This window comes from Neovison vison, chromosome 1, assembly GCF_020171115.1.
Source record: "Neovison vison isolate M4711 chromosome 1, ASM_NN_V1, whole genome shotgun sequence".
Classification (NCBI taxonomy): domain Eukaryota; kingdom Metazoa; phylum Chordata; class Mammalia; order Carnivora; family Mustelidae; genus Neogale; species Neogale vison.
Window position 1 is genome coordinate 238039438 of NC_058091.1, and position 27354 is coordinate 238066791.

General features: G+C 37.5%; 1 protein-coding gene across 11 annotated transcripts in view; it reads right to left on the reverse strand.

Moving 5' to 3' along the window:
* LOC122890074 (protocadherin gamma-C4) overlaps nt 1-27354 on the reverse strand; it is a 165128-nt gene that overhangs the window by 33633 nt on the left and 104141 nt on the right. The window lies entirely within an intron of this gene.

Here is a 27354-nt window from a genome sequence, read left to right on the forward strand (position 1 = left end):
TGAGATCATGATCTGAGCCGAAGGCAGCGAATTAACCCACTGAGCCTCCCAGGCGCCCCTAGCTCTCATTTCTTAAGAACCAGGGAGCAATGTGACATTTCCTTACCCCATCTTTCCCAACATAACCTCAATCATAAGGCATAATCTCATATACTTCCTTTTACACTGTCAATCCATTTCCCAAGATCTTGTGTTCATATGCCGCAAAGAGAAGATGCATTGCTAAAAAAGGATAATATCCCTCCCCCCTCCAAAACAGAAAAATCCAGGCCTATTTATCACCTTTATAACATGACTGAGAAATGCAGCAAAGCCCCATAGTCTTTAGAGAATACAAAGCCTTTAACCCATAGAAGAAAGATCCTCAGGTTTTCTGCATTTAAGATTATAATTCAAGAAACAAACAAAATGGTAATGATTAGGATAATGAATTAGACAATCAGGTATGAAATAAACTGGCTAAGTTGTACACCTTGGGCAAGAAACTACCTTTACAGGGTTTCTGGTTTCCTTATCTTATAAAATGCCAGGCAGGTAAAATGCCTGGCATAGAGTAAGCCTCAATTACTGATGCAAATCACCCTATTAAATATGAGACATAAAGTTTCAGAGCCTCATACTATTTCTGTATACTTGTCTTGGACATCACTTTGACTGCATACAGTACTTTCTGGAGTGTAAATGAACTCTGAAGCAGGGAGATAGTCAAACAGGTTAAATAAGTAGATAAGTATGTAAGTATAAAGAGGATATTTACTGAAGAGATGAAAATCCCTTTTGGACCTGTTTCTCCATGTCCTCAATACTTCATTTTAAACCCCTAGGTTTTTTTCTTATGAGTGACACAAGTGGGAAAGTTTATTAAAGCTCAAGTATACTGTCCAGATGTTAGAGCAGTTAGCCTGAAGAGAGAGCTGCACATGAACTGGACATGAGCAGACACTTCTCCAAAGAAGACAGCCAAATGGCCAACAGTCACATGAAAAAATGTTCTACATCACCTGCCATCAGGGAAATACAAATCAAAATACAATAAAAAACCACAAAATACAAATACAAATCAAATCAAAATACAAATCAAAACCACAATGAGATACCACCTTACACCAGGCAAAATGGCTAAAATTAACAAGACAGAGAACAACAAACGTTGGCGAAAATGTAAACCCCATAAGTTTTAATTTTTTTAAAATATTTTATTTATTTATTTGAAAGACAGAGATCACAAGCAGGCAGAGAGACAGACAGAGGGAGAGGTAGGGAAGCAGGCTCCCTGCCGAGCAGAGAGCCCGATGATGTGGGGGGCTTGATCACAGGACCCTGGGATCATGACCTGAGCCGAAAGCAGAGGCTTTAACCCACTGAGCCACCTAGGCGCAAAGAAACCCCCTAGTTTTAAATACTGTTTGACAACGGATCAGACCACCGAGAAGGCTGATGGGTATTTAAACACTGAAAATATTCTATAGAGTATATTTAGAATATAGAATATAGCCTAGTCACTTGCTACTCAAAGTGTGAGCCAAGAACCAAGGGCATTAGGCATCACCTAGGAGCTTGTTAGAAATGCAGAAATCCTCTACTTTGTACCTCCTGATGAGATACTGATTTAACAAAATATCTGTGTGATTTGAATGAATATTAGGGTTTGAGAAATACTGATCCATGGTTTATTCAAAATAATGATTTATCAATCTTTTTATTTTCCATTCACCATCACTTAATTACAACATGGCTTTTGAAAACTAGCTTCTAAAAGGTGAGATGGTTTTCCCATTTGCAGTAAGGCCCATAGTTTTCTTAAGACGTCTTCATAAGCCAGCCCACCCTCTTGGATCCATTTTCCATAGTAGCCACAATGATTTCTTTAAAAAATTTTTTTAAATATTTTATTTATTGAGAGATACCGCACAAGCAGGGGGAGGTACAAAGGGAGAGAATCTCAAGCAAATTCTGTGCTGAACATGGAGCCCAACTCGGGGCTTTATCCCACAACCCCAAGGTCATGACCTGAGCTGAAACCAAGAGTTGGACACTAAGCTACTGAGCCACCCAGGCACCTTTGATCATTGTAAATTTTAATTAGATCAGGGAGCCTGGGTAGCTCAGTCATTAACGCCTGCCCTCAGCTCAGGTCGTGATCCCAGGGTCCTGAGATACAGCCCTCTGTTGAGCTCCCTAATGAGCAGGAGATCTGATTCTCCCTGTCCCTCTGCCCCACTCCCGTTCATGTTCTCTCTCCTCTCTCTAATAAATAAGTAAAATTTTTTAAAAAGTATAATTGGCAAATAAAATTGTAAAAATTAAAGGTATAAACATGATGATTTACTATACTATAAAATAATTACAACATAGTTAACACATCCATCACGTCTGTTAGTTACCAATATGCATGTATGCGTGTGCACATGTACGTATGTGTGGTGAGAATAATTAAGATACAGTCTCTCAGCAAATTTCAAGTATATCCTGCAGTACTGTTAACTACAGTCAACATACTGCACATCAGAGTCCTAAAATGTATTCATTTTGTAACTGTAAGTTTGTACCCTCTGACCAACATCTCTCTACATTTAATGATTATTAATATAGCAATTTTTGTGCCAATAGCCTAGTAATCATAAAATGCACTAAGGATTATATAGAGTCAATTATATGTTTCCATTTTCCCTAGGTGTAAGAATTTTGGAAGATACGGTCACTCTTTCAAGCTACCAGTGGACCTAATGAAACTATTCCTTAACCTAATGATTTGAAAAATACAGTTTGCTAAAGAGGCAAAGAAGGTGTGGTAATACAACTTACACTGTGGGGGAAGTGGGAGGAAAGGGAAACACCAGTGTTACAGGAACAGCACAATTTTTCGGTCTCTATGAAGATAGAGACTTTCCTTTCTGTTCTGTAATTTCTTTTTTTTTTCTTTAAAGATTTTATTTATTTATTTGACAGAGAGATCACAAGGAGGCAGAGAGGCAGGCAGAGAGAGATGGAGGAAGCAGGCTCCCTGCTGAGCAGAGACCCTGATGTGGGGCACGATCCCAGGACCCTGAAACCATGACCTGAGATGAAGGCAGAGGCTTTAACCCACTGAGCCACCCAGGCACCCCTCTGTTCTGTAATTTCAAGAGAGCCTCTCATCAATGAGATATATAGCAAAGACAATTTTGACATAGAGAGTAAATGTGTTACAGGTGTCCAGCATGAAGCCTTAGGGTCAGAAAGACGTGAGCTCCCGTACTGAGTATTACACTTAGTAGCTATGTAACCATAAAGTTTATTTTTAACTTCTCTTTCATTTTCTTTCTCTTTAAAATGGGAATAATTACTGCCCCCCTTGATTTAACCAAGCATCTCAATCTGTTATTTTTAAACAGCTTTATACTCACCACAGAGTTCACCTAGATAATCAAGCATTTTTAGTAAATTTAAAACCATAATCCAGTTTTACTATATTCCCATCATCCCAAAAGTCCCTTAATCCTGTCTGCTGTCAATCCTTGCTCCTAACCCCAGCCTAAGGCAAACACTGAGTTAAAACTCCCATGTCCACCGTGCCTGGCTGGCTCTGTCAGTAGAACATGCAACTCTTGATCTCCGGGTTTTGACTTCGAGCACCCACACCAAGCTTAGAGATTACTTACAAATAAAATCTTTAAAAAAAATTCCCAAGTCATTCTTAACATCTTTTTCTACATTTCCACATTCAATTAATTCCAAGTACATGCAAATGCTTACTACCTCCAATATGTATTTTGAATCTATCAATTACTTTCCCTCTCTACTGCCACTTCCTGAGTCAAATGTTATCTTATGACTGGCTACCCAATTGGTATGGCCAATAAAAATAGGGGGCTTCTTGTTTAAAAATTAAGAATTTCAAGATAATAACAGCAGGGCACTAGCCCAAATTCAGGGCCCTTCTAAGAAAGGGGACCAATGTGACTGTACAGATCACATGCTCATGAAGCTGTCCTTGCTGGCACAGAGGAACCTCTCCAAAAATATGTCCTAATATCATTTTCATATATTAGGTGACTATATCATAAAATTATTTATTCTCAGGGTATCCAGTAATATCAGAAAATCCTGCTCATGGTACTGTTAAATTATTACATTCAAGGAAAAAGTATATGTATTACCCCTTTAAAGCCCAAAATATCATCTATTAATCTTCCAATTAACTTAATTTGCCTATTTGAGAAATATTCCAAGGTCAAATTAAGAGATCATTTGAGGAGAACAATATAAAAACAGATAACCAAGAGATTAATCAAACATATACCACAATTTTTACACCGGTGGGAGATTCAAGGATTTGGTGAATAACCTTAAGAGTTTAGTCTTAATATTTACATGAAAAAATATCTTGCATACTTTTTTTTGGGAAAAAGATCTATTTGAAAAGACCTATGAATGGGGTGCCTGGGTGGCTCAGTGGGTTAAGGCCTCTGCCTTTGGCTCAGGTCGTGATCCCAGGGTCCTGGGATCGAGCCCCTCATCAGGCTCTCTGCTCAGCAGAAAGCCTGCTTCCTCCTATCTCTCTGCTTGTCTCTCTGCCTACTTGTGATCTCTCTGTCAAAAAAATAAATAAAATCTTAAAAAAAAAGAAAAGACCTATGAATCTTAAAAATAAGTTTTATACCCATTCCCTCTCCTCTCAGAACAGAAGAAATTATCTCATCAATAAGAAACAAAATAGAGGATTACAGGGGAAGGGAGGGGAAAATTAAGTAAGATGAAATCAGAGAGGGAGACAAAACATAAAAGATTCTTAACTATAAGAAACTGAGGGTTGCTGAAGGGGAGGTGGGTAGGAGGATGGGTAACTGGGTGATGGGCATTAGGAGGGCACTTGATGGAATGAGCACTGGGTGTTTTATACAACTGATGATCACTAAATTCCACCTCTGAAACTAATACAATATATGCTAATTAACTAAATTTAAACTTTAAAAATATTTTGAAACTACAGGGGCACTGGGTTGCTCAGTCAGTTGAGCTGAGCATCTGACTTCTGGTTTTGCATCAGATCTTGATCTCAGGGTCATGAGACTGAGCCCTGCGTTGAGCTCTGTGTTCAGCAGAGTCTGCTTAAGATTCTTTCTCCCTCCCTCTCCCTCCAACCCTTGCCTTCCTCCTGCTCATGCATATGTGTGTCCTCTCTCTCTCTAAAATAAATAAATATATTTTTAAAATATTTTGAAACAAATCAGTGATTTTGAAGATCAAAAGTTTGGGGCACCTGGGTGGCTCAGTGGGTTAAGCAGCTGCCTTCGGCTCAGGTCATGATCCCAGCGTCCTGGGATCGAGTCCCACATCGGGCTCCTTGCTCAGCAGGGAGCCTGCTTCTCCCTCTGCCTCTGCCTGCCATTCTGTCTGCCTGTGCTTGCTCTCTCCCCATCTCTCTCTCTCTGATAAATAAATAAAATCTTTTTAAAAATTAAAAAAAATAAAGATCAAAAGTTTAAGAAAAAAGATGTTTTTACCTCTTCACCTATTTGAATGGTATTCTCATCTAGTCCTGATCACATTAGTACTCTCTTACTATTTATTAAATCAGAAACTCAAATATGCCAGGAAACTACCTGAAAAATACTAATTTCCCACTTGAAAATCTTCCAAGAGACCTAAATTCTCCTTAGATTAAATTTGTTCAATTTCCCCCAGCATACTATTATATTTTTATCTAAATTATCAGTTCTCACCAAATGAATAACTATGTGTGGTTAAATTGTTTATTTTTTAATCAAATAATGCACTTCATAATATGTTGATAAGTTTGAGTGAGAAGAAAGTGTAACTTTCTGATCTTTAAGCCTTCTATCAATATAATGATGCTATCTCAAATCACTGAGACAAAGATTAAGTTTTTAATAAACAGTACTGAGACAACTGGACAGGGGGAAAAATATAAAATTAGATCCATATCTCAGCACACAGAAGAATAAAACCCATACAGATTAAGGATCCAAATGTAAAAAAAAAATCATATAAGAACTAGAAGAAAACTGATGAATATTTCTGTAACCTCAGTGTGGGGCAAGGCTTTCTAAGCATGACTCAAAACCTAAATGTAATATAAGAAAAAAATTATTAATTTGATTACATAAAAACATAAAAAAAAGATTGAACTGCAAAAAACACTCTAAACAAAGCTGAAAGACAAATGATATACTGAGAAAAAATATTTGCAACTTACATCTTGGGCAATGACCTAATATCTCTAAATAAATGAGTAACTTTTATAAAATTTTAGGTCAAGACACTAAAAATCATTCAGTAAAATGAACATAAGACATGAACAATTTTTAAAAAAGATTTTATTTATTTATTTATTTGACAGACAGAGATCATAAGTAGGCAGAGAGGCAGAGAGAGAGGAAGGAAGCAGACTCCCTGCTGAGCAGAGAGCCTGATGCAGGGCTTGATCCCAGGACCCTGGAATCATGACCTGAGCCGAAGGCAGAGGCTTTAACCCACTGAGCCACCCAGGCGCCCCCAAGACATGAACAATTTTTAAGAAGATATAAACAGGCTCAAATATGTGAAAAGATCTTTAAATTTAATCACAGTGAGAGAAGCTCTAATCAAAACTATTTTGAGGGGCACCTGGGTGGCTCAGTGGGTTAGAGCCTCTGCCTTCAGCTGGGGTCATGATCCCAGGATCCTGGGATCAAGCCCTGCATCAGGCTCTCTGCTCGGTGGGGAGCCTGATTTTCCCTCTCTCTCTGCCTGCCTCTCTGCCTGCTTGTGATCTCTGTCTGTCAAATAAATAAATAAAATCTTTGAAAAAAAACTATTTTCAAATTTTTTAAATAATCACATTAGCAAAAATTCAAAATCTTGACAACATACTCTATAGAGGAGGCTCTGGGAAAATAAGCTTTCTCATCTACTGGTAGGAATGCAAAACAGTACAATTTATATAGAGGGAAACAGTTATATCTAACAAACCTATATATGCATTTGCCCTATGATTTAGTAATCACACTTCTAAAATTTTTAAAATTTCTTTTCAGTGTTCCAGAATTCATTTGTTTATGCACCACATCCAGTACTCCATGCAATATGTGCCCTCCATAATACCACTGCCAGGCTCACCCAATCTCCCACCCCTTACCCCTCCAAAATCCTCAGATTGTTTGTCAGAGTCTACAGTCTCTCATGGTTTGTCTCCCACTCCAGTTTCCCCCAACTCCCTTCTCTTCTCCATCTCCCATGTCCTCCATGTTATGTCTTATGCTCCACAAATAAGTGAAACCATATGATAATTGACTCTCTCTGCATGACTTATTTCACTCAGCATAAACTCTTCCAGTCCCATCCATGTTGATACAAAAGTTGGGTATTCATCCTTTCTGATGGAGGCATACTACTCGATCAGGTATATGGACCACATCTTCCTTATCCATTCATCCACTGAAGGGCATTTTGGTTCTTTCCACGGTTTGGTGACTGTGTCCATTGCTGTTATGAACATTGGGGTACAGATGGCCCTTCTTTTCACTACATCTGTATCTTTGGAGTAAGTACCCAGTAGTGCAATTGCAGGGTCATAGGGAAGCTCTATTTTTCATTTCTTAAGAAATCTCCACACTGTTTTCCAAAGGGGCTGCACCAACTTGCATTCCCACCAACAGTGTAAGAGGGTTCCCCTTCCTCCACATTCACTCCAACACATGTTGTTTACGGTCTTGTTAATTTTGGCCATTCTAACTGGTGTCAGGTGGTATCTCAATGTGGTTTTGATTTGAATCTCCCTGATAGCTAATGATGATGCACATTTTTTCATCATGTCTGTTAGCCATTTGTATGTCTTCATTGGAGAAGTGTCTGCTCATGTCTTCTGCCCATTTTTTGACATGGTTATCTGTTGTGTGTGTGTTGAGTTTGAGGAGTTCTTTATAGATTCTGGATATCAGCCCTTTGTCTGTACTGTCATTTGTGAATATCTTCTCCCATTCTGTGGGTTGCCTCTCTGTTTTGTTGACTGTTTCCTTTGCTGTGCAGAAGTTTTTATCTTAATGAAGTCCCAAAAATTCATTTTCACTTTGTATTTCCTTTGTCTTTGGAGATATATCTTGAGAGAAGTTCCTGTGGCCAGTGTCGAAGAGGTTACTGCCTATGTTCTCCTCTAGGATTCCGAAGGATTCCTACCTCACGATGAGATCTTTTATCCATTTCAAGTTTATCTTTGTGTATGGTGTAAGTAACTACATTTTTAGGAATATATGCTTATGACACACCTCAAAAATTATGAAAATACCTATGTACCAGATTATTCATTACAGCATTATTTATAATTGCAAAAAGATTAGAAACTACCCAAACGGCAAACTATAGATTGACTGAATAAACTATGATATAATAGAGTTTTAGAAAGCTATAAAAAAATAAACATCTCTATAAATTAATATACAATGATTCACAGGACACAATGTTAGTACAAAAAGCAAAGGGATAACTTTTACTTCTGCTCATGTGGAAGGAACTGTACCATTATAAGCAACCTTGAACACTGATGAAAATACGTGGAAAATACTCTTAGACAATGGTTTAAAAGGAGTGTGAGACCAAGAGAAGGGAAACAAATAAAGTGAGTTCTAGGATCTCTAGTATTTTGCCTGGAGGTAATTTTCAGACCATGGGGCAAAAAAGGAGACACCCAAGAACAAAAAAGTGATCTTGCTGAATTCAGGAGTAGAAATGAGGAGTTTGGGGAGACTGAAGCATCTAGAATTTGTGGAACAGAGAATGGAGCTACGTAAAGAACTCCAGAAGTCTGGATAACGATCCCAAGTCTCTGTATGAACAACAGTTGAGCACATATAGACTGATAACTCTCCAGACGCTGAACAAAGAACAAGGGAGCTATAAGCTGAAGAATTCTGAAGCTCACACAGGGATGGTAAATATTTGGGTTTCATTTAGCAGAATATAAAAATCATTATGAACAGCCAAAAAAAGATCACAACTTAGTAGCAGCGCTAATTAGTCCAATGCAAAGGTTTCTAAAGACCTGTCCAAACAAAATTAAAAACAAGTCATGAAAAGATCAACCAAATCAGCAAATAACTGCCCTCCCAAACTAATTTCAATACTTTTAAAAGAAAGACAACAAACCCCAAACATTCAACAATGTAGCATTTACAATATCTACCATCCAATGAAAACATTACTAGGCATGCAAATAATCAGCAAATTGTGACTTAAAACCAGGGAGAAAATCATCGCAAGAAATAACAAAGGTAGTTAAATTAGCAGACAATGACTTTAAAACAGCTATTGTAAATACTCTCAAAGATTTAAAGGAAAACATGGAGACAATGAGAGAAAGGAAAGAATGAAATGGAATTTCTAGAAATGAAAAAGAACATATATGAAATGAAAACTTCACTAGTTTAACAGCAGCCTAGACACTAAAGAAGATCACTCAACTTGAAAACATAGTAACAGAAACTATCCAGAAACACACAGAGAAGAAATGTGGGAAAATATCAATTTGTCTAACATAAGTAAAACTGGAGCTCCATAATTGCGTATGTGTGTGTAATAATATTTGAATATAGCTCAAAACTTTCTAAAGACTTTCTAAAAACTTTCTATACTTTTAGATCCACAAACTCAAGACACTCAACAAGTCCCAAGAAGGATAAATATCAAGAAAAATGCACTATGGTCCATCATAATCAAGTTTCATAGATAAAGAGAAAAATTCAAAAGCAGTCAGAGGAAAAGAAACATTAAATACAAAGGAACAAAAAAGAAAGACTATAAAATTCTCATTAGAAACAACACAAAGCAGAACAGCGAGGAGTAACAACTTCAAAGAACTGAAAGAAAAAAAGTATCAGTCTAGAATTCTATATCCAGCAAAAGTACCTTTCAACAATGAAGGTGAAATAATATTTTTTTCAAACAAAAAACAAAAACAATGTAACCAGAAGATCTGTACTGCAAGAAACATTAAAGGAAGTTCTTCAGTCTGAAGGAAAATGACAACAGATGGAAACCTAGATCTATGTAAAGTGACGGAAATTACAAATACATAGGTTACATATGAAAAACTTCTCACCTTCTAGTCTCTTTAAAAGATAATTGCTTGTTTAAAGCAAAAATAACAACATAATGTGAGGCTAAAAATATTGCAGAAGTAAAATGTGAGGCAACAATAGCACAAACACACAAAAGGAGAAAAATGGAAGTATAAAGTGTACCTGCATTATATGAGAAGTGGTATAATATTATTTTTATTATATTTATGTTGATAAATTAAAGGTGCATAGTATAAACCCCAGAACAACCACTTAAAAATTAAAGAGGATATGTAATAAATATCAGAAATAAAATGGAATACCAAACAATACTCAATTTAAAAGAAGGCATGAAAAGTTGAATGAAGAAATAAACAACGGTTGGGATAAGAAGAAAACAAAGAGTAAGATGGTAGACATATTACATTAAATGTAAGGTGATCTGAAAATTCTAATTAAAAGAGAGGGATTTAAAAAAAGCAAGACCCAATAATATCCTTTCTACAGAAAATGTACTTTATATACAAAGATGGGAAAATATATACCATGCAAACACTAATTATAAGAAAGCTGCAGTGGCTCTATCAATATCAGAATAAGTAGGCCTTAAGAAGATAGACTAGGAGAGATAAAGAGAAACATTTCAAAACAACAAAAAGGTCAATTTATCCAGTAAGAATATTTAACAATTTTTTAAAAAGATTTTATTTTATTAGAGAGAGAGAGAGAGAGAGAGCATGAGAGGGGAGAAGTCAGAGGGAGAAGCAGATGAGCAGGGATCCTGATGTGGGACTCGATCCTGGGACTCCAGGATCATGCTTTGAACTGAAGGCAGTTGCTTAACCAACTGAGCCAACCAGGCACCCCAATATTTAACAATCTTAAATGTCTATTTACCCAAAGAAAATTACAAGAGACAACGAAGGGCTTTGTATAATGATAAAAGGGTCAATTCTCTAGGAAGACATAGCCATCTTAAATGTGTACATACAAAACAAGAGCACTTCAAAATACATGAAGCAAAATCTGACATAACTTAAATGTAAAATAGACAGATCCATCATTAAAGTTGGAGACATCGACAATCTAACAACAACTGACAGAACTAACAACAAAGGCACTGAAGAAATGAACAATCAATTAAACTCTTTTTCAACAACTGACAAAATTACTAAGTAGAATACAGAAAAAGTAAACAATGCCATTAACTAACAGGGCCTAACTGACACTTACAGAACATTCCACCTGAGAGCAGAATATATACTCTTCTCAAGCACCCATGGACCATTCTGATCTTATCCAGGGTAAAAAAAAAAATCACAGAAAATTTTAAAAAAACAAACAAACAGAACATATGCTTTGACCATACTGGAATTAAACTGAAAATCAGTAACAGAAAAGTTAACATGAAAATCTCCAAACACTTGGAAATAAAACGACACAGTTCTAAGTAATCCATGGGTCAATGAGAAAGTTTCAAAGGAAATTTAACAATATGCTAAACTGAATGAAAATGAAAATACAATTATCAAAATCTGTGGGATGCAACTAAAGTAGTTCTGACAGGGAAATATAACACTAAAGGTAAAAGTTCTCCCATCAGTCAACTACATTCCCACCTCAAGAAACTAGATAAAAGGGGCACCTGGGTGGCTCAGTGGGTTAAAGCCTCTGCCTTCGGCTCAGGTGATGATCCCAGGGTCCTGCATTAGGCTCTCTGCTCCTTGGGGAACTTGCTTCTCCCTCTGCCTCTGCCTCTCTCTCTCTCTCTTTCTGTCTCTCATGAATAAATGAATCAATAAAATCTTAAAACAAATACAAGGTCATAAATCAATGAAACTGAATTCCTAGGTATATACCCAGGGGAAATTAAAACACATGTTCATACAAAGACTGCAGCAAATGTTCATAGCTATATTTTTCATAATAGATATATAGGTTGATTCCAGTTTATGGCTATCAAAAGGCACATGGAGAAACAAAATGCGGTATAGCCCTACGATGAAATACTATTCAACAGCAAAACCAATGAAGGGCTGATACATGCTACGGTAAGGATGAATCTCAACAATGCTGTGCCAAGTGAAGGAAGCCAACATAAAAACTACATATTGTATGACTCCATTAGTATGAAATTTCTACAAAAGAAAAAAAATATACAAACTGAAAGCTGTTCAGTGGTTGCCTGGGGCTGGGGCTGGAAACTGACCACAGACACAAAGGAAATCTATGGAGTGAAGAAAATGTTCTTAAACTGGATAGTGGGGATGGTCGCACAAGTAAATGAATTTATTAAAATTTGTCTATCTGTATCTTAAAATAGGTAAAGTTCATGACATGTAAATTATACCACAATTTATCTATTTTAAAACAAATATATAAATCAATAAAAACAAAACAGAAAAAATCAATGGCACAAAAAACTGGTGCTTTGAAAACTACTAAAATTAGTAAATTCATTAACTGACAAACTCTATCAAGATGGACAATCCAGGGACACCTGGGTGGCTCAGTCAGTTAAAAGGTCAACTTTGGTTTTGGCTTTGGTCATGATCTCAGGCTTGTAGGATGGAGCCCCATGTTGGGCTGCACATTCAGGGAGGGGTCTGCTTGAGAATCTCTCCCTCTGTCCCTCTCCCCCACTCAAGCACACACACTCTAAAATAAATAAATCTTTAAAAAAAAAAAGATGGCCAATCTGATATTCACAGTGAAATGAGTTATCACTACAGATTCCTGAGGCATTAAAAGGAATATAAGGGGATATTATGAACAACTTTACACATGTGAACTCAACAATTTTTTTTGAAGAATTCTTTTTTTTAAAGATTTTATTTATTTATTTGACAGAGAGAGAGAGATCACAAGTAGGAAGAGAGGCAAGCAGAGAGAGAGAAGGAAGCAGGATCCCTGCCAAGGCAGAGAGCCCGATGCAGGACTCAATCCCAGAACCCTGAGATCATGACCTGAGCCAAAGGCAGAGGCTTAACCCACTGAACCACCCAAGCACCCTGAACTCAACAATTTAAATAAAGTGGACCAACTGCTGAAAAACAATTACTACAATACTGACCCAACATGAAATGGATAATCTATATAGTCCTATAGCTAGCAGACAAATTGAATTCATAGTTTAAAAATTCCCAAAAAGAAGTTTCCAGGCCTACACTCTTTCACTGGAAAATTCTTTCAAATTTTTAAAGAAGAATTAACATCAATTATATGCAATCTCTTCTAGGAAATGCTTTTTTTAAAAAAGAAAGATCGATTTATTTGACAGAGAAAGAGAGCACAAGTGGAGGAGAGGCAGAGGGAGAGAAGCACACTCCTCACTGAGCAGAGAGACCAACACAGGACTCAATCTCACAACCCTGAGTTCATGACATAAGCTGAGTCCAAGAGTAGGACCTAAGAGATTAAGGAACCATGAGAAAACACTCCCTAATTCATTTTATGAAGCCAATTTTACTGATACCAAAGCAGAAGAAGGCAGCACAAAAAACTACAAACCAATATCCCTCATAAATATAAATTTAAAAATCCTGAATAAAATAGGAGTAAATGGAATTCAGCAACATGTAAAAAGAATTACACACCAAAACTAGTGGACTTGATTCCGGGGGTGCAAGGCTGGTTCAATATTTGAAAAGTAATTAGCATTAATTCACAGTATCAACAAGCTAAAGAAGAAAAATTACACAATCATATACCATGCTGCAGAAAAAGCATTTGACAAAATTCAAGACCCATTCATGATTAAAAAAAAAAAACTTAGGGGGCACCTGGGTGGCTCAGTAGGTTAAAGCCTCTGCCTTCAGCTCAGGTCATGATCTCAGGGTCCTGGGATCGAGCCCCACATCAGGCTCTCTGCTTGGCGCGGAGCCTGCTTCCTTCTCTCTCCCTGCCTACTGTGGTCTCTGTCTGTCAAATAAATAAATAAAATCTTAAAAAAAAAAGAAACTTAGAAAACTAAGAACAGAGGAGATCTTTCTCAATTTAATAAAGTGCATCCACACAAACTTACAGTAAACGATACTTCAGATTGCAAGACTAAACTACCCGCCCCCCCATTAGATCAAGAACAAAGGAAAGACGTCTATTCTCACTATTCTTTTTTTTTTAAGATTTCATTTATTTATTTGACAGAGAGAGATCACAAGTAGGCAGAGAGGCAGGCAGAGAGAGAGGAAGGGAAGCAGGCCCCCTGCTAAGCAGAGAGCCCGATGCAGGACTCGATTCCAGGACCCCGAGGTCATGACCTGAGCCAAAGGCAGTGGCTTAACCCACTAAGCCACCCAGGCGCCCTATTCTCACTATTCTTAGTCAACATAGGATTAGAAGTTCTAGCCAGTGCAATAAGGCCAGAAAAAGAAAGAAAATGCATAGAGATTAAAAGGAAGAAACACTACTGTCCCTATTTGCAAATATGCAAATTATGTACAAAGAAAATTCCACAAGAATCTGTAAGAAAACTGGTAGAACTATTAAGTGACTTCAGCAAGGTCACAGGATACAACAAATGAAAATCTATTTTATTTCTATATAATATGATTGTTAGAAACTGAAATTTAGATTGTAGAAAACTGAAATTTCATGTAGAAACTGAAATTAAAAACTTGATGCCAAAAAAAAAGACTCAGTGCCATTCACAATTGCTCAAAAAATGAAAATCTAAAAGTATAACAAAAATATGCACACAACTTACAGACTGAAACTTCAAAAATTCTGATGAAAGATACAAAAGAATATCTAAGTAAATGGAGAGAGAAACATAATATTTGTGGCACGGAAGACTCAACATAGTAAAGATGTCAATTCCTTCCCACCTCCACTTTCATCTCTAGGTTTAACACAATTCCTCAAAATATGATCATGCAAGGTATTTTTTCATACTACTAACAAGTTTATTCTAACATATACATGTAAAGGCACAGACCCTAGAATAGCTAAAACAATACTGAAAACGAAGAATAAAGTGGGAGGACTTACTTCAACCAATTTCATCATATAGTTATAGTAAACTACAGAATGTGCTATTAGAAGAGAGATACACACATAGTTCAACAAACCAGAATAAGGAACCCAGAAACAGACCCACACAAGTATGGACAACTTATTTTTTAAAGCCATAAAGAAGATTTATTGGCTTACATAACTGAAGTCCAGAAGTAAGCAGGCATCATTAGTTTGACCCGGGGTCATAAATATGTCACCAAGGACCTGATTTCTTTCCTTTTATTTATTGAACATACAATGGTATTCTTCATGGGCACCTCAATGGCTCAGTCAGTTAAGTGTCTGACTCTTGATCTCAGCTCTGGTTACGATCTTAGGGTTGTTAGATTAAGCCCCATTGTGGGCTCTGAACTAGATGCGGAGCATGCCTAAGACTCTCTCTCTCCCTCCGACTCTCCCCTTCCCTCAAAAAAAATTGTATTCATCATGGTATAACTTCATGCTAAGGCAAACTTCCTCCTCTTATGGTCTCACCATGACTGGCACCAACTCCTACATATTTCCATGCCCTGTAGAATACAAAAGCATTTTCCTCAAATCTCCAATACACCCTTTCCTACAGCTTTGTTTGCTAACTGATTTTGACAAAGATACAAATATAATTCAGAAGAGGAAGGTTAGCCTTTTTCAACAAATGGTACTGAAACCACTGGTCATCCATAGACAAAAAATTGATTCTCAACCTAAACCCTACACCTTATAGAAAAATTAACTCAAAATGAACCACAGATGCCAACATAAAACTTAAAGCAAAAAAACTTTTAGAAGATAGAGGAGAAAAATCTTCAGGACTTAGGGCATGTGGACAGTTCTTAGATATGATGCCAAACCATGATCCATAAAAGAAAAAATTCATAAATTGTACTTCACTGAAAATTAAAAGCTTTTAAGAATATCCTGTCCAGAGGATAAAAAGAAAAATGGCAGGGCGCCTGGGTGGCTCGGTGGGTTAAGCCTCTGTGAGCTTCGGCTCAGGTCAGGATCTCAGGGTCCTGGGATCGAGTTCCACATGGGGCTCTCTGCTCTGCAGGGAGCATGCTTCCTCCTCTCTCTCTCTCTGCCTGCCTCTCTGCCCTCTTGTGATCTCTCTCTGTCAAATAAATAAAGAAAATCTTTAAAAAAAGACAAACAGCAGACTAAAGACAGTATTTCCAAACTACGTGTCCAACAAAGGACACCTACCTAAAATATATAAAGAACTCTCAAAATGCGAAAGTAATTAAAAATCCATTTAGAAAATGGGCAAAACACTAAATTTCTCTCACTGAAAAAGGTATATGGATGGCAAATAAGCATGTGAAAGTACGTTCAACATCATTAGTCATTACAGAACTGCAAATTAAAACAAAAACAAGTTATCATAGAACTATTAGAATAGGTGAAATAAGAAATCATGACAGTATGAAATACTGGTGAGAATATGGAAAAACTGGATCTCTCATAAACTGCTGCTGAGAATACAAAATGGTAGAGTCCTTTGGAAAAGTTTGGTAGTTTCTTATAAAAATAAAAACACACTTGCCATATGATACAGAAATTACATTCCTGGATATATATGCCAGAAAAATGTAAATTTAAATCACAGAAACTTCTACATGATGTTCACAGCAACTTTATGTGTAATAGTCCCAAACCAGAAACAACCCAAAAGTCTTCCAAGAGGTGAATGGCTAAACTAACTCTTATATATTCATAAAATAAACTACTACTCTCAGTAATTAAAAAAACCTATTTTTTAAAGATTTTATTTATTTATAAGTAATTAAATCTTTTAAAAAAAGATTTTATTTACTTAACAGAGAGTGAGAGAGTCCTCACACAAGCATGGGGAGCCGGAGAGAGAGGAGCAGACTCCCCACTGAGCAGGGAGCCCAATGCAGGGCTCAATCCCCCAACCCTGAGATCATGACCTGAGCTGAAGACAGATGCTTAACTGAATGAGCCAGCCAGGGGCCTCAAAAAGGAACTGTCTAGAGCAATCTACACTTTTAATGCCATTCCGATCAAAATTCCACCGGCATTCTTCAAAGAGCTGGAGCAAATAATCCTAAAATTTGTATGGAATCAGAAGAGACCCCGAATCGCTAAGGAAATGTTGAAAAACAAAAATAAAGCTGGCGGCATCACCTTACCTGATTTCAAGCTTTATTACAAAGCTGTGATCACCAAGACAGCATGGTACTGGCATAAAAACAGACACACAGACCAGTGGAACAGAGTAGAGAGCCCAGATATGGACCCTCAACTCTATGGTCAATTAATCTTTGACAAAACAGGAAAAAATATACAGTGGAAAAAAGGCAGTCTCTTCAATAAATGGTGCTGGGAAAACTGGGCAGCTATATGTAGAAGAATGAAACTCGACCATTCTCTTACACTGTACACAAAGATCAACTCAAAATGGATAAAAGACCTCAACGTGAGACAGGAATCCATCAGAATCTTAGAGGAGAACATAGGCAGTAATCTCTTTGATATCAGCCACAGCAACTTCTTTCAAGATACGTCTCCAAAGGCAAAGGAAACAAAAGCAAAAATAAACTTCTGGGACTTCATCAAAATCAAAAGCTTCTGCACAGCAAAGGAACAAATTCTTGATACCAACAACAACTCTGATGGATCTCAAGAGCATTATGCTGAATGAAAAAAATGGCCATAATGAAATATTATGAAGTATAGGGTACCATACATACAACTTTTCCAAAATGACAAAACTATAGCAATGGTGGACAGACAGGTGATTGCCAGGGTCTAGGGCCATAAGAGGAAGTTTTTTGTGGTGATGAAATAGTTCTGTATTTAACTATGGTGAGGGTTATACAAATCTATGCAGATGATAAAGTTGTACAGCACTAGTCATACACACAAGTGAGTGCATGTATAAACTGTTGAAATTTGAGTAAGGTGAGATCTTTGGATTGTAGCAATGTCAATTTCCTGGTTTTGATCTTATACTACATTTATGTAAGATCTTATTATTGGGGAGAAGCTGGTGATGGATACGTGGGACCTTTCTGTTTTGTTTTTAACAACTCTCAGTGTATCTATAATGATTTTAAAATGAAAATTTAAAAAGGAAGTACATGTACTTTCTAATACAGCTTAATATATGAAACAATATATATATTATAAATATATGATACAAAAATTGATATAACAAAAGGTAGAAAGAAAAATCCATATTTGTAGTTAGAAATTTCAACTCTGCTCTGTCAGTGACTGAAAGAACTAGTAGACAAAGCATAAGTTAAGATACCAAGGCCTCAACAACACTATCAACCAACAAGACCTAGTTTACAATTATTAAACACAACAATCACTAACAATAAAAACTGTTTTCAGGTATGCAAGGAACATTTGCCAAGACAGACCATATCCTGTGCCATAAAACAAATTTTAACAAATTTAAAAGAAAAAGAAACAATACAAAGTATGCTTTTGTACTGCAAAAAATTGAATTAATAATCAATGACTAAAGAAATTTGGGTAAAACTCAAATATGTGGAAAATAACCAACATACTTTTTTTTAAGATTTTTTATTTATTTATTTGACAGAGAGATGACAAGCAGGCAGAGAGGCAGGCAGAGAGAGAGGAGAAGCAGGCTACCCGCTGATCAGAGAGCCCGACGCAGGGCTTGATCCCAGGACCCGGGATCACGACCCCAGCCGAAGGCAGGAGCTTAACCCACTGAGCCACCCAGGCGCCCCCCAACATACTTTTTAAATAATCCATAATTCATAGGTCAAGGAAGAAATTACAAGGTGTATAAGGAAACATTTTGTATTGTCTTTATTTTTAATGTTTTTATTTTAATTTTATTTTAATAATTTTAATGGAAACATAATATCAGAAATTAGTACAATGTGTCTGAAGCTCAGAGAATAATTGATTTAACTACTTACATCAGAAAATAAGAGAAAGGTATAAAATCAATAATCTAAGCTATAACCATGAAAATTTAGAAAAAGAAGAGTAAAACCCAGAGTAGGTGGAAGGAAATGATAAAGATAAGAGTGGAAACTAATGAGATGAAAAATGGACAGTAGTGCCTAGGTGGCTCAGGTGGTTAAGCAACCAAATCTTGATTTTGGCTCAGGTCATGATCTCAGGATCCTGGGACTAAGCTCTATATGGGGCTCTCCATTGAGCAGGGAGTCTGCTTGACATTCTCTCTCCCTTTGTCCCCTCCCCTACAAGCACCGCCATATGCCCATGTGCTCACACTCTCTCTAAAATAAATATATCTTTTTTTAAAATGGACAAATAGGGGCACCTGGGTGGCTCAGTGGGTTAAGCCTCTGCCTTCAGCTCAGGTCATGATCCCAGGGTCCTGGGATTGAGCCCCACAGTGGGCTCTCTGCTCAGCAGGGAGCCTGCTTCCCCCTCTCTCTCTGCCTGCCTCTCTGCCTACTTGTGATCTCTCTCTCTCTGTCAAATAAATAAATAAAATATACTTTTTTTAAAAATTGGGACATACCTATACAATGCATTACCACTCAGCAATTTAACAAGCTAATATGTGCAACAAGGTGAATCAAGTTCAAAACCATGCAGAACAAAAGAAAACACACACAAAAGAGTAGTGTTGTAGGATTCAGTTTACATAAAATTCTGGAAAAGACAAACTAATTTATGGTGACAGAAAGTAGACTGTAGTTGCCTAGAGCCAGGGATATGAGGAAGTGATTGTAAAGGGGCATGAAAAAGCTTTTGAAAGTTACAAAATTATTTTATATTTTGACTGCAGAAATGGTTACAAGGTGCAAATATTTGTCTTTTTTTAATTGTTTAACATTTAAAGATGCATCTTATTGCATATAAATTTTACCATAGCAAAACTGATTAAAATTGTTTTTAAAAAATGCAAAAAAGCATATACAGGCATTCCTTACTTAGCACAGTAGTGCAGGACTGTAAAAACGACTATGCAAACTGAAGCTGTGCAAAGTGATCTTAACAATCAATGGGGTAAATTAGAATTGTTCTGCGACCTTTAAAAGAGTTTATGAAAACATTAAGCATTCTTACATGGAAGTACAAAAATAGCAAAACTATAATGTGAGAAATTAGAACAGCTGAGAATTAAAGGATTGGCTTCTTCTCATCCTGTAACTTATAATACAGAGCAAACATCTTTTCTGTGCCTTGGAAAATTGTGATACCTTTTTGTAAGTTTGGATCAACTTCCAATATATTATGTACCCTTTGACTTTTAACATCCCAAGGTATCTCTGAGAGTTCCTCTAATGTGAAGCATTTCTGCTGGTGTCATTTTTTACTGGGACATCTTTATCCTTTTCACCACAACTTTCCTAACTTACGCCAGTAAGTTTTCCTTCACAAAGCTCCTTTGGCTACATGTCTAGAAACTCTCGAAGGCAGCAGTGTTAACATTCCTAGTGTCAGCTATCTTTCCTATAATTCCATTATTTTTAAAAATCCATTATATCTTTTATTTTATTTTTTTAGTCAACATACAGTACATAATTCCATTTTTTAAATTAAAAAAAAATTTTTAAGGATTGTATTTATTTATTTGACAGAGAAAGATCACAAGTAGGCAGAGAGGCAGGCAGAGAGAGAAGGGGAAGCAGGCTTCCTGCTGAGCAGAGAGCCCAATGCAATGCAGGGCTCATCCCAGGACCCTGAGATCATGACCTGAGGCAAGGGCAGAGGCTTAACCCACCTACCTACCCAGGTGCCCCCATAATTCCATTTTAAAAGAGATTTTATTTTTAAGTAACCTCTACACCCAATGTAGGGCTCAAACTCACAATTCTGAGATCGAGTCGCATGCTCTACTGTCTGAACTGTCCACCTACCCCTCTAATTCCACTTTTATTTCATCTGAATTTCACTGACTGCATTATCACTTTTCTTTGCTGCACTTATATCTTTGTTGGTTGGCTCCCTCTATAAATTTTTATAAAATGATATGTGGGTTTATCTCTGGGAGATAAGAAAGGAACACAACTACATGCTCTGTATCTGTGCATAACTAAGTGACTGTACTGTAACCTCTAACTGATGGAAAGAGGTCATGTGATTGGTTACAAATTATGGCACATATCAGTCACATGCAAAACAGTTTGTGGACTACAGGGCTAACAGAGACATTTATACTTTAAGCAATTACTCAATGAAAATGCTATCATAACTGAATTTTGAATTGTTTTTAGGGGACTAGTATTATTTAAACTGTGGTAACTAAATGCATGTATACTGTAACCTTTCAAAGAAAGGACTGTCTCCATAGTAAGACTGCTTCCATGTGTAAGAAAGAACAAGTAAGATAATATAAATATATGTAGTTACTTTTTGCAAAAGAAAACACAGGAAGGATAAACTAGAAACTGATAAAATTGATTATCTACAGTGCGTGGGGTGAATAAGACAAAAAGGGATAGGCAAGGAGTGACTACTTTCTGTGTATACTTCTTTTTTTTCCTTTTTTTAAAAAAATATTTTATTTATTCACTTGACAGAAAGAGATCACATGTAGGCAGAGAGGCAGACAGAGAGAGGGGAAGCAGCTCCCCGCTGAACAGAGAGCCCAATGCGGAGCTCGATCCCAGGACCCTGGGACCATGACCCAAGCCGAAGGCAGAGGCTTTAACCCACTGAGCCACCCAGGTGCCCCTCCATGTATACTTCTTAAAAGCAGTTTTAACTTTAATTATGTTAATGTTTTATACATTCAAAAAGAATACCATCAACACTTGGGGCATCTGCCTAGCTCAGTCAGTTAAGTGTCTGACTAAGGCTCAGGTCATGATCTCAGGGTCCTGGGACTGAGCCCCAAGTTGGGCTTCCCGCTCAGCGGAGAGCATGCTTGTCCCTCTGCCCCTCCCCATTGCCCACCCCCTTCCCCACTCTTGCTCTCGCTCTCAAATAAATATACCTTTTAAAGAAAGCATACTATCAACACTCTAATCAATTTCAGAGTGTGGAAAAACTCCAAAATTACATACAAAAGAAATGAATAAAGTTAACTATACTAAAAGTAGCTTTGAACACAATACTTTTTTTTAAGATTTTATTTATTTATTTGACAGACAGAGATCACAAGTTGGCACAAGTTGGCAGAGAGGCAGGCAGAGAGAGCACGCTGGGGAAGCAGGCTCCCCGCTGAGCAGAGAGCCTGATCGGGGCTCTATCCCAGGACTCCCAGATCATGACCTGAGCCGAAGACAGAGGCCTTAACCCACTGAGCCACCCAGACACCCCTGAACACAATACTTTTGACTATATAACCTGAGTTTAATAAGCCAGGCAAATCTTGAACTCCACAGGTTTTTCTCTTTGGTATGGGAGTAATAATTTTGAAGCTACTTTTTGTGCACTTTAGAATTAAGTAAATATATTCATAATTTTGAGAACCAGAGTTCTCACTTTTGGAAAAGAAAAATATGAAAGTAGAAAGGGGGAAGGCTAAGAAGACTTTGAACTGCAGGAATTAATTAGAACTCATGATTTTGGGGATGCCTGGGTGGCTCAGTGGGTTAAGCCGCTGCCTTCGGCTCAGGTCATGATCCCAGGGTTCTGGGATCGAGTCCCACATCGGGCTCCTTGCTCGGCAGGGAGCCTGCTTCTCCCTCTGCCTCTGCCTGCCTGTCTGCCTGTGCTCACTCACTCTCTCTCCTTCTGTCTCTGACAAATAAATAAATAAAATCTTTAAAAAAAAAAAGAACTCATGATTTTGAAGGTATGTGTATCTAGCTTTATGTTTGCATGTGTGGCGTATGTGCGTTTCCTTTCTCTATCTGCTAAAAACGTCTTGAAATAGACAGCCCATTAGCAATAAGCACACCTACCACTAGATCTTAATTTTTAATTAATACTTTCTAATAAAAAAGAAGCAGGGATAAATGGTTCATCTCATGACTGGAACAGAGAAAGTGTGCAAAATAATTCTATAACATCTTATTGTGTCAGAAAGTAAGAAAGTGCTTAAGAAGATGATAGGGGTGGGGTGCCTGGATGGATCAGTGGGTTAAAGCCTCTGTTTTCAGCTCAGGTCATGATCCCAGGGTCCTGGGATGGAGCCCCACATCGGATTCTCTGCTCAGCAGGGAGCCTGCCTCCCCTGCCCTCTGCCTGCCTCTCTGCCTACTTGTGATCTCTGTCAAATAAATAAAATCTTTTTAAAAAATGATAGGGGTATGGTGAAAAGACACAAAATCCAGCTTGAAAAGGTCGTTGCTGGCAAAATAATCTGGGATCAAAATAAATCACAATCTAAAATAAAATATATCCAGAACAATTTGGGATCAAAATCAATAATGGTAATAATGCAATATAACTCACTGAAAAAGGAACCATGAACCATAACTTGAAAAATAAAACAGAAGGGAAAGCTCTTCCTTACAGTCTAATGTCAACTAATAAATGTAGAAGAAATTACTATAAATGCAGTTAGAAAATTATACCCCTTGAGAGTGGGCTGCACTTATCGACACACTTGCTTTTTTTTCTTTTTTTTTTTTTTTTAGAGAGGGGAGGCGCAGAAGGAGAGGGAGAGAATCTTTTTTTTTTTTAAGATTTTATTTACTTATTTGACAGATAGATCACAAGTAGGCAGAGAGGCAGGCAGAGAGAGGAAGGGAAGCAGGCTCCCTGCTGAGCAGAGAACCCAATGCGGGGCTCGATCCCAGAACCCTGGGACCATGACCTGAGCCAAAAGCAGAGGCTTTAACCCACTGAGCCACCCGGGTGCCCCGAGGGAGAGAATCTTAAGCAGCCTCCATTCCCAGTGCAGACCCCAGGAGGGCCTCAATCTCCCAACCATGAGAACATGACCTAAGCCAAAATCAAGAGTCAGATGCTTACCCAACTGAGCCACCCAGGCACCCCAAGAAACCTGCATCTAATGAAGTGAATATAGCAAAAGTTATGGTATGTCATTTTCAAAATTAGGTTTACAAAAACGTTGTGACCTCTATCATGTTTGCCCTCTCTGGCCCTCTCCATTACTTGCTCTGACAGAAGCCACATGTTATATTTTAAGCTGCCCTATGGTGAACTCCACATGGCAAAGAGCAGAGGTAAGACTCTAGCAGATAGTGAGCAAAACAATGGGGCCCTCAGTCCAATGATCCATGAGGAACAGAATTCTCTCTAATAACTATGTAAGAGAGATTAGAAGTGGATCCTCCCTTTGCTGAACCTTCAGATAAGAAGGCTGACACCTTATTTGTAGCCTTATGAGAAACTTTGAACAGAAGCACCCAACAAAACCATACCCAGAATCCAGATCCACACAACATGAGATAATAAAAGTCTGTTGTCACTAAATCTTGAGTTAATTTTTTTCAGCCTTTTATTTTTTTTCTTCAATTTATTTATTTTCAGAAAAACAGTATTCATTATTTTTTCAGCATAACAGTATTCATTGTTTTTGCACCACACCCAGTGCTCCATGCAATACATGCCCTCTGTAATACCCACCACCTGGTACCCCAACCTCCCACCCCCCCGTCACTTCAAACCCCTCAGATTGTTTTTTCAGAGTCCATAGTTTCTCGTGGTTCACCTCCCCTTCCAATTTACCCAAATTCCTTCTCCTCTCTAACGCCCCTTGTCCTCCATGCTATTTGTTATGCTCCACAAATAAGTGAAACCATATGATAATTGACTTTCTCTGCTTGACTTATTTCACTCAGCATAATCTCTTCCAGTCCCGTCCATGTTGCTACAAAAGTTGGGTATTCATCCTTTCTGATGGAGGCATAATAGTGTATATGGACCACATCTTCCTTATCCATTCATCCGTTGAAGGGCATCTTGGTTCTTTCCATAGTTTGGCGACCGTGGCCATTGCTGCTATAAACATTGGGGTACAGATGGCCCTTCTTTTCACGACATCTGTGTCTTTGGGGTAAATACCCAGGAGTGCAATTGCAGGGTCATAGGGAAGCTCTATTTTTAATTTCTGGAGGAATCTCCACACTGTTCTCCAAAGGGGCTGCACCAACTTGCATTCCCACCAACAGTGGAAGAGGGTTCTCCTTTCTCCACATCCCCTCCAACACATGTTGTTTCCTGTCTTGTTAATTTTGGCCATTCTAACTGGTGTAGGGTGATATCTCAATGTGGTTTTAATTTGAATCTCCCTGATGGCTAGTGATGATGAACATTTTTTCATGTGTCTGATAGCCATTTGTATGTCTTCGTTGGAGAAGTCTGTGTTCATATCTTCTGCCCATTTTTTGATATGCTTGTCTGTTTTGTGTGTGTTGAGTTTGAGGAGTTCATTATAGATCCTGGCTATCAAACTGTCATTTGCAAATATCTTCTCCCATTCCGTGGGTTGCCTCTTTGTTTTTTTGACTGTTTCCTTTGCTGTGCAGAAGCTTTTGATATTGATGAAGCCCCAAAAGTTTATTTTCGCTTTTGTTTCCTTTGCCTTTGGAGACGTATCTTGAAAGAAGTTGCTGTGGCTGATATCAAAGAGATTACTGCCTATGTTCTCCTCTAAGATTCTGATGGATTCCTGTCTCACGTTGAGGTCTTTTATCCATTTTGAGTTGATCTTTGTGTATGGTGTAAGAGAATGGTCGAGTTTCATTCTTCTACATATAGCTGCCCAGTTTTCCCAGCACCATTTATTGAAGAGACTGTCTTTTTTCTACTGTACATTTTTTACTGTTTTGTCGAAGATTATTTGCCCACAGAGTTGAGGGTCCATATCTGGGCTCTCTACTCTGTTCCACTGGTCTATGTGTCTGTTTTTATGCCAGTACTATGCTGTCTTGGTGATCACAGATTTGTAATAAAGCTTGAAATCAGGTAAGGTGATGCCGCCAGTTTTATTTTTGTTTTTCAACATTTCCTTAGCCATTCGGGGTCTCTTCTGATTCCATACAAATTTTTGGATTATTTGCTCCAGCTCTTTGAAGAATACCGGTGAAATTTTGATCGGAATGGCATTAAAAGTATAGATTGCTCTAGGCAGTATAGACATTTTAACAATGTTTATTCTTCCGACCCAAGAGCATGGAATGGTCTTCCATCTTTTTGTGTTTTCTTCAATTTCTTTTCCTTTTAATTTTTCTTCTTTCCTTTTTCAACCAACTTCTTATCTTACCAACTCCTTTCTTAAAATCTTTTTAAATTTTGGGGCACCTGGGTGGCTCAGTGGGTTAAGGCTCTGCCTTCAGCTCAGGTCATGATCTCAGGGTCCTGGAATCAAGGTCATGATCTCAGGGTCCTGCAATCAAGTCTCTGCTTGGCAGGGAGCCTGCTTCCCCCTCTCCCTCTGCCTGTCTCTCTGCCTACTTGAGATCTCTCTCTCCCTGTTAAATAAATAAAATATTTTTTAAAAATATTTTTTAATTTTAATTTTTACAGTTATAGTCTATCCATTCATTGCCTCTAACCTTATTTTCTGTGTATATATATATATATATATTTTTTTTTTCCTTCTTTCTTTAAAATTCTGGGATGAAGTTTCTTCTAACAGACCAAAATATATCCAAAATCTAGTGAATGGCTCTATTCTATTCACCTGCCTGATCACACACTTTTTCCTTTCTTTTTTCAACCAACTTCTTATCAATTCCTTTTTTAAATTATTTTTTCAGCATAACAGTATTCATTGTTTTTGCACCACACCCAGTGCTCCATGCAATCCATGCCCTCTCCAATACCCACCACCTGGTTCCCCCAACCTCCCACCCCCACCCCTTCAAAACCTTCAGATTGTTTTCAGAGTCCATAGTCTCTCATGGTTCACCTCCCCTTCCAATTTCCCTCAATTCCTTTTTTTATATCAATTTCTTTTTTTAAAACCTTTTTTAATTTTCATTTTTATAGTCATATTCTATGATTTCATTGTATTTAATCTTAATATATATATTCTGTTCTATTCACAAGTCTTATCATATCTATTCTGATTTGTTTAGTTTATATTTCTCTGGGGTCATTGTTACCTTTTAGCATTCTGTTCCCTTGTTCATCTATTTCTCTCTGAACAAAATGACAAAACAGAAAAACTCACTTTGAAAAAAAGAACAAAAGGCAGTACTGATTGCCAGGCACCTAATCAATATGACATTAGTAAGATGTCAGAACTAGAGTTCACAATAATGATTATAAGATACTAGCTGGGCTTGAAAAAATATATAGAATCAATGCACAGAATAAAGCATAGAAGACACCAGAGAATTCCTTTATGAAGAAACAAAATCTAATCAAGTTGAAATAAAAAAGGCTATTAGTGAGGTGCACTAAAAAACAGAGGCTCAGGGCACCTGGGTGGCTCAGTGGGTTAAGCTTCTACCTTTGGCTCAGGTCATGATCT